This window comes from Dasypus novemcinctus, chromosome 4 (genome assembly GCF_030445035.2).
Source record: "Dasypus novemcinctus isolate mDasNov1 chromosome 4, mDasNov1.1.hap2, whole genome shotgun sequence".
Taxonomy (NCBI): Eukaryota; Metazoa; Chordata; class Mammalia; order Cingulata; family Dasypodidae; genus Dasypus; species Dasypus novemcinctus.
Window position 1 is genome coordinate 152,993,738 of NC_080676.1, and position 8,903 is coordinate 153,002,640.

Genomic DNA, 8,903 nt, shown 5'->3' on the forward strand with positions numbered 1-8,903 from the left:
TACTGCTGCCTTTTTTTTTTTTTTTTTGGTTATTGTTTGTTTGTAAGATTGTTTTCCAGCCATTCACTTTCAACCTCCTTGAATCCCTGGGTCTAAGATGTGTTACTTGTAGACAGCATGTACATGGGTCATATTTCCTTATCCAATCTTCCAGTCTGAATCTTTTGACAGGTGAGTTTAATCCATTGACATTCAGTGTTATTACTTTCAAGGAATTATTTATGTTAGCTATATTTTGATTGGACTTGTGTTTGTCATATTTTGTTTGTTTGTTTCCTTCTCTTTTTGTCTTTTTTGTTGCTCTTACACTCTCCTCCATCTCTGCCTCTCCTGTTTTTTTCTTTCTTCCTGCAGAACTCCCTTTAGTATTTCTTGAAGGGCAGGGTTTTTGTTGGCATACTCTTTTAATTTCTGTTTATCTGTGAATATTTTGAACTCTCCATCATTTTTTAATGCTAGCTTAGCTGGGTAGAGTATTCTTGGTTGGAAAATTTTTTTCTTTCAGTACCTTGACTATATCATACCACTACCTTCTTGCCTCCATGGTTTCAGATGAGAAATCAGCACTTAATCTTATGGAACCTCCCTTGTATGTGATGGTTCTCTTTTCTCTTGTTGCTTTTAGAATTTTATCTTTGTCTTGAGCATTGGGTAATTTGACAAGTATATGTCTTGAGGTCAGCCTGTTGGGATTTATGGTGTTTGGGGTGCATTGGGCTTCCTGGACATGTACATCCATCTCCCTCTGTAAATTTGGGAAGTTTTCAGCCATTATTTCCTTCAACACCCCTTCAATCCCCTTTCTCCACTCTTCTCCTTCTGGGATGCCTATAATACATATGTTTGTGCATTTTGTATTGTCATTCAGGTCCCTAAGTCCCAGCTGGATTTTTTCTATCTTTTTATCAATCAGTTCTACTGTTTAATTTCAGATGTACTGTCTTCCATGTCATTAATTCTCTCCTCTGCCTCTTCTAATCTGCTACTATTTGCTGAGAGTGAATTTATGATTTCTTGAACTGTGGTGTTCATCACCATCATATCTGTTATCTTTTTGTGTATGTCTGCAATTTCCTCTCCAAGTGTTTTCTTCATGTTGTTAATCTCTTCCTTTACTCCATTAAGTTGGTCTCTAATGTATGTTTTGAGATCTTTAATTACTTGTCTGATATTCTGCTCCTATTCCTGGTTTTTAGTTTGGTCATTGGATTTGGCCATGTTTTCCTGATTATTGGTTTGATTTGTAGTTTTTTGTTGCTGTCTAGTCATCATTTTATCTTGATAGGTTTAATCAGTTCCTTAGCTTCTTTGTCTAGTCTTGGGGATTAATTAGTTGTTGTTTTTTTGGGTTTTTTTTGTTTGTTTGTTTGTTTTCAAAGTTTTCACTGAATGTTTAATGGGACAAGAGGTGAACCCTGAGCATCCAATCTAAATCTGCCATAACAGCAGACTGACATTTCCAGTAAACTTCAAATGTATTTCAAAAAACCAAACATATCAAAATTTTTATAGTTTTATTAATCCTCTGGTGAAAAACCTGCAAAATCACCAATCGAGTCACTGAAGGATCTTTACTCCTTCTGTTATCCAATCTCTGGCTCACTTTTTGCCAGCACCAACACTGGCCTTTGCAGTCCCCCTGACTTTCTTCATTCTGTTCTTGCATTCTTTTCGCTGTTTTCTTGAGGTCTTTTTCTTCTCATACAGGCCATGTCTTGCAAGTCTGTGTTTGGGTTCATTTTTCTTTGCATAATCCAAGGAATCATAAATCATGCCAAAGCCAGTTGTCTTGCCGCCACCAAAATGGGTTCTGAATCCAAATACAAAGATGACATCAGATGTGGTCTTGTACATTTTGGCTAGTTTTTCCCGAATTTCTGTCTTAGGTACTGTTGCCTTCCCAGGATGAAGGACATCGATGACCATTTGTTTCTGCTGAAGTAGTCTGTTAGTCATGAACTTCCTGGTCCGGATAGTTACAGTGTCATTCATGATGGCTGGAGTTCTTCAGGCAGCCAAGGAGGAAAAGCAATTAGTTGTTGTTCATGCATAAGTGTTACGTCTTCTCTTTGTTACTTTGTTTCTTACTCTATTTTCTTGTTGCTGGCTAAGTTCACTTTGAAGGAAAATATTACGGCCAGAGAAAGCAAAATGAGTAAGAAAAGAAAATGTATAAAGTAGTATTGTTAATAAATGTTAACAGAGCAACAATGTGAATCTTGGAGAATGAACATTAGACTCATGTAAGTTGTGTAGAGTTATAGCAGTAAGTAGAGTACCTATAATGAGACAGTCAACTGAATATGGGGAGGAATATAGTATGAATTAAAAGGCCAGTGTTTTCATGAGAGAGGGAAAGAGAAAAGAAAGACAATAGAATCAAGAGTGGATAAAAGACAGAAAACAGAACAAAGGTATTAGAAATAAAAAGTCAGACAATTTGGGGGTCAAAGAAAATGAGGTGGAATATAAGAGAAACAGCAGATGATGGAGGATAGAAAGATGTAGGGGAAAGGGGATAGTGTAGGTGGCCAAAATCAATATACACAGAAAAGAGGAAATAGGGGATGAGGAAACACAGCAAATATGAAGTGCTCCCTGCAGCACCTATTATATAAAGAAAATAAAATAAAAAAGAAGAAAAAGATAGGAAAGAAAGAAAAAAAAGAGAAGAGAAAAGTGGGGGCACAAAGAAAAGGGGGAGAAACAAGCAAGAAAAAGAAAAAGAGAAAAAAACTAAATAAATGAAAAAGGACTTTGGGGGAGAAAACAGGAGAAAAGACCAGGAGACAATGTAATATTTGCAACCACAACAAAAAAGAAAAGAAAAGAAAAGAACCAACATTTCAAGCTAGGAGTCCTCTTTGCAGTTATATAAAACACTTAGGGATCTGACCTTCCCCCTTTCTCCCTTCCTCACTTCTCTCTCTCCCAGGGCATCGGGAAAGCTGCCTGAGAGGTCCAGTAGGAGATTCAAGTGGGTCCTTGTTGAACCAATTCAACACAGAAGACTATAACTCTTTATTTCCAGCATGAGAGCACCTACACCTCACCAGAAACCCCAAATATGCTATTGGAAGCTTGGATAGCATGTCCTACAGTCTCTCCCCCGTAAGTGTGCTAGGGGAGGTCTAATTGATTTTCTGACTCCACCTTCTCCCAGACCAAGTTTGCTATCCCAGGACGTTTAGGTAAATTGGGCTTCCTCAGCAGATTCACCTCTCCTTTCTTCCTAAACTCTCCCCAGGTCAGCTGGTATACTCCTCCAAGCTCAAGGAGAAAAAAACACACACACACAAAAAAACAACACAAAACGTGGAGGGCTAGGGTAATCAAGGATCTGAGATGGACTTCAGGGCCTGGTGGATTCAGGAATGGGAAGTCCATGATATTGCAGACTCAAGGTGTGTGAGTCTCTGGAGCGTGGCCTACCAGGGTTTAGGGGATACAGACCTGGGAACCACACATCCGATAAACATGGGGTTTGGGAACACCACATCACAACAAAGTTTTCAGGGATCACCATGGCCGGGCCGCCAGCCCTAGGGGGAGGGGTCCCACCCACAACTTCTAACCTCTGTGTCAGAAACCCAAAATTCCACCTCTCACAAGAATCTCTTCTCACCAAATCACTGTCTCACCAAATCAACATCCAGACACCTCCTGCCCTGCAAGCCCCTGAGACAGCCCGCTCAGGGTTTGGGAACACTGCAGCACAACAAAGTTTTCAGGAATTGCTGCAGCTGGGCCGCCAGCCCTTGGGGGAAGGGTCCTGCCCACAACTTCTGACCTCCATGTAAGAGACACAAAATTCAATCTTTTGGAAGAATCTCTTCTGTCACTGTCTCACCAAATTGATGTCCAGACACCTCCTGCCCTGCAAGTACCTGAAACAGCCCGGTCCAGCAGGACTCTGACCCTACTCAGCCGCTTCTTTGCAGGAGAGATTATCTGGAACAACTTTTGACATTATTAATTTTCTCTATTGTGTTTCCATTCTTTATTTCACTGATTTACATGTTAATCTTTATTATTTCCTTCTTTCTGTTTTCTTTGGAATTTAGTTTGTTCTTTCTATATTCCTATTTGTATGAGATCTTTCTTTTTTAATATAGGTATCTATAGTTATAAATTTTCCTCCAAACACTGCTTTTGCTATTCGTCACAGTTTTGGTATGTTGTTTTGTTTTCATTCATTGCAAATTATGTTCTAATTTCTCTTGTGCTTTCTTCTTTGATCCATCGGTATTTAAGAGTGTATTATTTAATATCCACATATTTGTGAATTTCTCCCAGATTCTTTCTGGTTTTAATTCCATTGTGATCAAAGAACATACTTTGTATGATTTCAATCCTTTTAAGTCCATCAAAGTCTATTTTTTTAAGATTTATTTTTTATTTATCTCCCCCCTCCCCCCTCCCCCCCAGTAGTCTGCTCTCTGTGTCCATTTGCCATGTGTTCTCCTGTGACTGCTTCTATCCTTATCAGCATCACCGGGAATCTGTGTTTCTTTTTGTTGTGTCATCTTGTCAGCAATCTGCGTGTGTGGCACCATTCTTAGGCAGGCTGCACTTTCTTTCGTGCTGGGTGGCTCTCCTTCCAGGGCACACTCCTTGCATGTGAGGCTCCCCTACACAGGGGACACCCCTCCATGGCAGGGCACTCCTTGTGTGCACCAGCACTGTGCGTGGACCAGCTCCGCATGGGTCAAGGAGGCCTGGGGTTTGAACCACGAACCTCCCATGTGATAGGCGGACACCCTATCCATTAGGCTTTTGATTCAATATGCTCTTTATGGAGAATGCTCCATGTGCACTTGAGAAAGTGTTTATGATCAAATCTTTTATATACATGGTGATTTTCTACCTAATCTACCTATCCATAATTGAGAGTGAGATACTGAAGTTCCCAACTATTATTGTTGAATTGTTTATTTTTCTCTTCAGTTCTGTCAGGCTTTGTTTCATGTGTTTTGGGACTGTGGTTAGGTGCATATATGTTATAATTATATCTTCCTGATGGATTGACCCTTCTTTCATTATAAAATTTCTCTCTTTAGCTCTAGTTATCAGTTTTCATCTTTGAGTCTAACTCTCTTATGGTTGCTATAATATTTACAGGGTATATCTTTTTCTATTCTTTTACTTTCAACCTGTTTGTATCTTTGAATATAAAGTGCATCTCCTTGAAGCAGCATGTAGTTAGAGCTTGTTTTTTTTTAATCCAGTCTAAAAATTTCTGCCTTTGATTAGATTGTTTAATCCATTCCTATTTAGTGTTATTATTGATATGGTTGGATTTTATGTCTTCCCTTTTGCTTTCTGTTTTTTATATGACTCATAACTCCTTTGTCTATTTCTCATTTACTACCTCCTTTTGTCTTAAGTGGATATTTTCAAGTATATGCTTCAATTCCTTTAATTATTTTTAAATTATATATTTGAGTTATTTTCTTAGTTGATTCTCTAGGTCTTAAAATACACATTTTAAATTCTCAGAATCTACTTCACATTTATGCTAACTTAATTCTAGTAAGTTAAAGTAACTTTACTCCTATGTTTATATCTAATATGTTGCAAATTCTCCTATGCTTTGTTATAATCACTGTTTTACATAATTTTATGTCTTTTAAAGAAGTTAAGAAAGAAAGGAGAGCACAGATATATTTATAGAGGTTTTTATATCTTTATACTAACCTTCTTATTTACCTTTTTTGGTTCTTTTAATTTCTTACTGTAGATTCATGGTACTGTCTGATGTCATTTCTTTACTACAATATAGTTTCATTCCCATCCCTCTCCTTTGTTTTGTTATTGTCAAATATGTTACATTTCTATATGTTATAAAGCCCAACAATACAATTTTATAGATATTGTTTTATTCAATTGTTTTTTCCAATTAGTTAAGAGAAGAAAGAAAAAGAAATGTGGAGTTATACTATCCTTTATCACTATCTTCATAAGCACCTTTATCAAAGCTCTTTGATTGTGTGTGTGTTGGAATTATTTGGTGTTATTTCCTTTCTGCCTGAAGAACTTTTTAAAGTATTTTTTGCAAGACAGGACTGCTAGGAACAAATTATGTCAGTTTTCATACATCTGGGAATGTCTTCATTTCACCTTCACTTTTGAAAGAGAGCTTTGCTGGATATAGGAGCATTGGTTGACAGTGTTTCTTTCAGTGCTCTGAATATATCATCTCATGCCTTCTGGACTCCATTGTTTCTCATGAGAAGTCAACTGTTGATCTTACTGTAGTTTTCTTTCTATGTGATGAACTACTGCTCCCTTGCTGCTTTCAAGATTTTCTCTTTGTCTTTCAACATTTTGATTAAAATGTGTCTGGGTCTGGATCTCTATGCAGTCTTCCTACTTGGAATTTATTGAGTTTCTTGGATGTGTAAATTAGTGTTTTCCCACATTTGGAAAATTTTAAGTCATCAGTTCTTTGAATATTTTTTTTCTGTCCCTTCCTTTCTGGTACCCCCATTATGCATTTGTTGGTGTCCTTAATGGTGCCCTACATTTCTCTGAGGCTCTGTTCATTTCTTCATTCTTTTTTCTTTCTGTTCTTCAATTGCATAATTTCTACTAGCTTATCTTCAAATTCATTGATTGTTTTACCAACTCAAACCTATTGTTGAGTCCTTCTAGTGAATTTTTCTTTCTGATTATTGTACTTTTCAACTCCAGAATTTTCATTTGAATCTTTTAAAAAGTAATTTCCATCTTTTCATAGGTATTCTCAATTTAATGAGTCATTGTTATTCACACCTTACTTTAATTCTTCAAAAATAGCTCCCTTCAGTTCTTTGTACATATTTATAATAGCTACTTTGGAGCTGTTGTCTGCTAAGCCCAACAACTGGGCCACCTCAAAGGCAGTTTCTATTGCCTGTTTTTTATTTACTGTGAATGGGTTACATTCTCCTGCTTCTTTTCATGTTTTATAATTTGTTGTTGAAAACTGCACATTTTTGATAATATATTGTAGCAACTTTGGATACAGATCCCCTTTTCTGTTTTCTGTTGTTGTTGTTATTTGGTCATTTGTTTATTTGTTTTTTGTTTTTTAAAGATTTATTTATTTATTTAATTCCCCTCCCCTCCCCCGGTTGTCTGTTTTCTGTGTCTTTTTGCTGCGTCTTTTTTCTTTGTCCGCTTCTGTTGTCGTTAGTGGCACGGGAAGTGTGGGCGGCGCCTTTCCTGGGCAGGCTGCTCCCTCCTTCACGCTGGGCGGCTCTCCTTATGGGTGCACTCCTTGCGCGTGGGGCTCCCCTTCGCGGGGGACACCCCTGTGTGGCACGGCACTCCTTGCGCGCATCAGCATTGCGCATGGGCCAGCTCCACACGGGTCAAGGAGGCCCGGGGCTTGAACCACGGACCTCCCATGTGGTAGACGGACACCCTAACCACTGGGCCAAAGTCCGTTTCCCTTATTTATTTGTTTTGTGATTAGCCTGGACCAATTTTGCAAAGTCTGTTTCCTTCCCTGTGTGCAGCCTCTGATGTCTGCACTTAAGTTTTTTATCCCTGTTTTTATTTTTTAGACTGGCTTCCTAGTGGTTGACACTGGCTCTACAAAAATGATATATTAGTTAAAGGTTGTGCTTAAACCCCCTTAGTCAGTTAAATTTTTGCCCTTTATTGTTGGATGCAGCTTAGGGACTGCTTTCACCACTCAGTTTAGTTTATGTATAATTTTTCCCAACATTCAGCCAGGAACTCTTATTATCTCGGAGGTCCTCTCTCTAGTCATTCCTGAGAGGGCACAGCCTTGGTCGTGCTCATGATCTTCCAGACCACCAGGAACAAGTGTGATTTTATTTGTAAGCCTTAGGAATCCCCTCAGTCAGAGTAGCTTATTCTTTAACCAGTGTTTGGTCAGAGGTTGTCCTTAAGTCCCTCGAGCCAGTAAGGATTCCTTGTTTTGCTGCTAAATCTGTGTGTGACTTGGGGAGTGCTTTCAAGTCTGTCACACATGCTGCTCTACTAGCTCCTGAGTTGGTGGAGCCTGGAACATGTGCACATCCTGCTGGATCCCCAGGAATAAGTGTGAGCTCAGGAGATCTCGTCTCAGCTCTCTTTCCATGATTCTCTCTGTTATATTTCTGATCGATCTCCCATTTAACTTACTGCCACTAATATAATGGATCTACCAGCCCATGATTGTTTAATTGTTTGCTACCAGAACCTATATTGTTTTGATGATGCCCTTAATCCTGAACTTTTGTTCCAAATAAAATCAGTCCCCTCAGACTGAGCTCTCTGACTTTATAGTCTTCCTCTCCCTATAGGCAAATTTCCATGCTACCGTGCAGGATCTGAGGGCAGGTATAGCAGCCCACTTCTGTTGAAGTAACACCTGCTTTATGAGTGAGTGCTGGAGAGGGGATGGTAGTCTCCAGTCTTCTAAATTTTCCCTCCTGGTGTGGAATTTCTGCCCTATATGTGAGCTGAAGCTGGGGGACCAGGGCTCCAGTGTTCTGATCTGTCAAGATTGGGAAAGAACCCTCACTCTGTGAATGGAAGCTGGTGGTGAAGGAAGCCTTGGTTCTCTTAGTCACACCCTGCCAGAACAGCACTTCTACAATGCGAAGATGGCAGCCCGCCCTTCCTGGGCTGAAACTTTTGCCCTACACTAGAAACTGGGAGAAAAGTGAGCCCTCATCTTCTTAGCTACACATGCCCAGAGTAAAGCTTCCATTCTATTGGAATGACTAGAATTCCACAGAGTCTCATTGTTCTTACCAAGATTTAGTAGATTTTCTTGAATAAGTGTTTTTCTATTTGCTATGTGCCCTTTGATCAGAATCAAGAGTCTTTAAATGTTTTAAAAATAATTTTCACCAGTTCAATGGTTGTTTCTTTGGGAAGAGGTTCACTAAAGTCCTCATGCCACC